General features: G+C 40.6%; 1 long non-coding RNA gene across 3 annotated transcripts; it reads left to right on the forward strand.

Moving 5' to 3' along the window:
• The first annotated feature begins 510 nt into the window (after positions 1–510).
• On the forward strand, positions 511–5,029 carry LOC123370661. Of its 3 annotated transcripts, none has more exons than XR_006579501.1 (4): positions 511–561; positions 3,319–3,512; positions 4,704–4,780; positions 4,978–5,017. It is a non-coding gene; the product is annotated as an uncharacterized LOC123370661 (long non-coding RNA). The 3 variants fall into 3 exon arrangements; XR_006579500.1 differs by lacking the exon at positions 511–561 and adding an exon at positions 1,371–1,606; XR_006579502.1 differs by lacking the exons at positions 511–561; positions 3,319–3,512 and adding an exon at positions 1,371–1,551 and having other exon boundaries at positions 4,978–5,029.
• The last annotated feature ends 456 nt before the right edge of the window (positions 5,030–5,485 follow it).

Here is a 5,485-nt window from a genome sequence, read left to right on the forward strand (position 1 = left end):
TTTAGCCCCTACAACAGTTAAGAATATTGGCACCTTCTTCGCTTCTGTAATGTCATTTGCAATACCAAAAAGCTCAAAACGCTCAGTATACACATGCCACTGCTCTGTATTCTCATCAAAAGGCTCCAGGGGCCTGGTCAGAGTAGCCATGATTTTTAGTTTCACTTTCACAGTCAGTGCAAACAAGCAGCTTTTTTTCTTTGTTTGGTCTTTACCTTGACTTCTACTTCCTTCTGTTACTGGAGCAGCACCAGGATCCCATCCTTGTCGCCAGTGTTATGTCCTAGGGGCAGCCGGTGTAGGAAGCAATCACTTGAGGCCAGAGAGCAGACAGCTAACCAAAACCTCCATTTTATTTACAGACACAGAGAGCTCACTCAGCCGGTTGAAACCGGCTGAGCTATCCCTTAATAGTCTAACTCAGTTGCCATAGTAACAAAACCCATGACAACCAAATACACAACAAAAGACCTGGTGTGTGGGATGACAGGATGACTATAAGCCACCAATGTTATATGACCATGAAAAAGGCTAACATAATCCTAGGATGCATCTGGGAAGGTATTTCCACTAGAGATAGGGAAGTATTAGTACCATTATACAAGGCACTGGTGAGGCCTCATCTGGAATACTATGTGCAATCTGGCGTCCCATATTTAAGAGATTAATTCAAACTGGAACAGGTGCAGAGAAGGATGATCAGAGGAATAACTGAGGTTATATATGATTGCTGTGTATAAATAGATCAGAGGGATAAATACCAGGGAGAGGAGAAAAAAATAGATATAATCTTGCCATCAACAAGTTCAGGCTTGAAATTAGATGAAGGTTGCTGACCATCAGAGGAGTGAAGTTCCAAGGGGAGAAGAGGTTTCAAGACTGAGTCAGATATGTTTATGGATGGGAAGATATGATAAGATTGCCTACAATTGTATGTGATCCATCTGTGACTTCTAGTTGCAAATAACCCCAATAGCTGGAGATGGGACACTAGATTTGGGAGGGCTGTGAGTTACTACAAAAAATTCTTTCCCAAGTGTCTTGCTGGTAGGTCTTGCTGACATGCTCAGGGTCCAACTCATCACCACAATTTTCCCCCAATTCAGATTGGCAGAGACTTAGTAGGGGGAGAAGGGAGGTTTGCCTTCCTCTGAAGCACGGGGTTTGAACTAGAGTAAATGGTGGATTCTCTAACTTGAAATCTTTAAATTATGATTTGAGGACTTCAGTATCTCAGCCAGAGGTTTTTGACCAACTGCAGAAACCTCAGGGTCCTGCCACACCCTGTGTCACAGAGAAGCAGAAGAGAAGCCCTCCAAGCAGCCTAGAGTGGCTGCAGGGGAATCAGCCAATCATATGGGCTTCAGGAGTGGCCAATCAGGGACCAGGAGGGCCATATAAAAAGGAGCAGTAGCAACAAAGTCAGTCACTTGCTGTCTGGAGTTGGAAGAGATTGGACTTTGTTCCTGGTTGTCTGAAAGAGTAGCAGGACCATGCACAGCTCAGTGTGGGCAGGGACCGGGGAGCAAAGAAGGAACTTCTGGCTGGCAGGTAGGATTGAGTCTAGGGAGGGCTGCAGGAAGACAATGCCTCCAAGGAGGAAAAGGTAAAGACTATATACTCTGGAGGAGGTTTGTTCTATTCCACTTACAGACAGAGTGTGACATGGCTGGAGAGCTGTCACTGAAGCTCTGCCAAAGAAACCATGGAACATGGTGGGGTGGGGGTGAAAGGGTGCTTGTGAGAGGTGGGTGCCACCATGTTTTGAGAAACTGCAGGCACATGCACTTGACTGGAGGGTACTTGTGAGAGGTGGATGCTGACCCCATTAGTGAGTTTGTGGCTTGTGATGCACAGGAGGTCAGACTGGATGATCATGATGATCCCTTCTGGCCTTAAAGTCTATGAATCTAAATGTTTAACATTTACTTAGGTAAAAATATACATAGAAAATCACCTCAAATAGTCTCTTAAATTTGACTTGCTTATTGAAAAAATGTTTTGTCATAGTATTTTTAAATAAGGTATATGATAACCTCTTTACAAAGATGCCATAATTTAGTATGTAAACCAGTGGGTTTCAAACTTTTTTACTGGTGACCCCTTTCACACAGCAAGCCTCTGAGTACGACCCCCATAATAAATTAAACACACTTTTTAATATATTTAACACCATTATAAATGCTGGAGGCAAGCAGGGTTTGGGGTGGAGGTTGACAGCTTGTGACTCCCCATGTAATAACCTTGTGTCCCCCTCAGGGGTCCCAACCCCCAGTTCTAGAACCCCTGATAAACTGTATGAAGAGGAAAATAATTACATACCTTAGCCCTAACCGTGTGAAGTTAAAAGAAGGACAAAAGGGATTGGCTTTTGGTGATTTTTGTTTTTGAAATTTGTTTTTTCAATTGTTGGTCATCAAAAGTCTCATTCTTGCATTCATTTGTACTACATTTCCCCCCCTTTATCATCAAACTCTTTTTTGTTCACTAGTAATTTCTGTCCCATATAGTGCTCTATAGTTCAAAAACATTGATCTCAGGCAACTCTCTCTGTCTAAATTTGTATTAGAAGAGTTTGATGGAACTGCCAGCAAAATAAAATAAAATAAATGCTGAGATGATTCATTCTACTTTTTAAGAGTGGCCAACTAGAAAATGCTTTCCGTAATAATAAAGGCAATAGCATGCAACTAGGTGTATAGCAATAATCTTCCACTAAGAAATGAAGTAAGAGAACATTCTACACCAAAGGAGGTAATTCATTCATCTGCCATTCTTTACTTTGGAATGAAATTGGTTAGTGTCACTAGACTCAAACCCTGAAAAAAACAAAACATGTTTTTTAATCAAATTGTTAAAAAAATGGAAGAAATCCACCAGTGTAACACATTTCAGCTGTCAGACTGTGGACCACTTATAACCAAGCTGTAAATATTTATGCAAGTATCTTTCTCAGTTCTGTTCTTCCTTATCTGCTCTGTATTTCTGTTATTTTAGTATTACAAGTGCATGAAGTAATGCTAGAAGTACATCAACGTACTACAAGAAAAATCAGACATTCATTTTTGTGTCTTCAGAATTTTGTCTGCTGTTCATTAATTTAAACTCTTCTGGTCATGTTGCATCAAATAAAGGAGGAAATACACATGCTAGTAAAAGTCTAATCCAACTGGAATACATGGATTCAAAATTCATTTATTGAAATAAATTATTTCCAGAGGCTTTCTAGGGAGGATGACTCCTGTTTGTTTTCAGATCTTTAGCACTGAAAAATGATCATGGTAAAGTTTCTGTGCAACTAAAATTTTTACTGTACAGCTCATCAAAACAAGAAATGTCTCATTTGGGGTGAAATCCATGGGAAACGTTACTGGGCAGAAGGGCAGTGAGATTTGAACCAAATAAACAGAAAAAAGAATGTGGAACAAAGAGTGAAGACAGAGTTGGAGGAGAAAGACAAGGACAGATATGTAACAGAAGAAAAAATGGACTTTGAATCAATTTGCAAGAAAGTATGATCATGTTCACATTCATTATTTGGCAAACTTTTCCTTTTTGTTGCATAATGTATTCAATGAGTCATTTGGGGGTATTTCAAGCTCAAGGTTTTTATATATATAAAAAGGAGCACAACTATTTTGAAAATAAGACTGGTACTGAACACAGGACCTCAAACTAGTGTAATTCTCTCATTCTATTTCAAAGGATATCTATGGGTGACTGATACATTTATATTTCATTTTGTAAACTAATTTTCTTTCTAGGGCTTTATCTATCTATCTATATATCAATAGATATAAATATATAAAAAACAGGCTATCCTGTCTTAAAAATAGAAATGGATAAAGAATATGTTTGAGGACCAGAATACCATATAAACTGAGTTGCAAGATTAGCATTGCATTTACTTCACCAAACTAATTGAGTGGATAATCAATATTGGCTTATAATAAATTGATAGCTTTAATTCTTCATTACTGCACTAATATAGCAAGAGTAATTCAAATCTCATTTCTAAGCCACTTGAATTAGGCATTTCTATTTTCTTTTTTAACTTTAAAAATATAAGAAGAAATCTGTGAGCATTTTCAGCTCTTGTACTCTGTACACTATATCACATCTGTTCTCAGGATAAAAATATTTAGTTCCATGGATGAGAGCATGTCCTTTGTAACTATTCTCCAGCAAAAGGCAGTTTCACTGATTAATAGGACAGTGAACATGTCTTTCTGGTTGGAAAGGAATAATGAATAACCTTACCATTATCAATTATTATCTGGTATGTCTAACCACTGACCTATGGACCAGTGGGTGAGGTAATACTTCAGTAGTTTGAGCATTGGCCTGCTCAACCCAGGGTTGTGAGTTCAATGCTTGAGGGGGCCACTTAGGGATCTGGGGAAAAAAAAATAGTCCTGCTAGTGAAGGCAGGGGGCTGGACTTGATGACCTTTCAAGGTCCCTTCCAGTTCTAGGAGATTGGTATATCTCCAATTATTACCTTATTAGACCAGCTTCTATCGGTGAGAGAGACAAGCTTTTGAGCTTCAACAGAGCTCTTCTTCAGGTCTGGGACACTTGTCTACATTACCCGCTGGATCAACGGGCAGCGATCAATCCAGCGGGGGGGAGAGAAGGGGGGTCGATTTATCATGTCTAGTCTAGACACGATAAATTGACCGAGCGCTCTCCTGTTGACTCCAGTACTCCACCAGAGTGAGAAGTGCAGGCGGATTTGGTGGGAGTGTCAGCCATTGACTTACCGCAGTGAAGACACCATGGTAAGTAGATCTAAGTATGTCGACTTCTGAAGTTGTGTAACTTAGATCGATTTCCCCCCTCCCTCCTGAAAGTGTAGACCAGGCCTCAGAGTGTCACAGCTAAACTTAAGGTGGCACAGACTGTTTACTATAAGAAGTTAACACATTTCAAGGGACCATTCAAGGTGAAGTGGCTCATTAACACCCCTTTGTCATAGGAAGGACTGACAAGGCTACAACAACACTGCAAACAGTGGATGGGACTAAGGGACTTACTGGCTGCAGTTTCCAGCAGCTCCCATTGGCCCAGAGCAGTGATCCACAGCCAGAGGGAGCTGTGATCAGCCGGACCTGTGGACCTGGAAGGTAAACAAACCGGCTGGCCCACCAGGGGCTTTCCCTACACAAGCGGTGACCCCTGTTTGAGAAACCAGGATTAAGACTATTCTGGAACTGCATAACATCATTTAGAAAGTGTGAAGTATTAGAGAGGTAGCCGTGTTAGTCTGGTTCTGTAAAAGCAGCAAAGAATCCTGTGGCACCTTATAGACTAACAGATGTTTTGCAGCATGAGCTTTCGTGGGTGAATGCCCACTTCATTCAATGTTGCATCTGACGAAGTGGGCATTCACCCACGAAAGCTCATGCTGCAAAACGTCTGTTAGTCTATAAGGTGCCACAGGATTCTTTTCTTAGAAAGTGTGGACATTCACAAGGCATACTGAT

Source organism: Mauremys mutica, chromosome 5 (assembly GCF_020497125.1).
Source record: "Mauremys mutica isolate MM-2020 ecotype Southern chromosome 5, ASM2049712v1, whole genome shotgun sequence".
In the NCBI taxonomy this organism is placed as follows: domain Eukaryota; kingdom Metazoa; phylum Chordata; order Testudines; family Geoemydidae; genus Mauremys; species Mauremys mutica.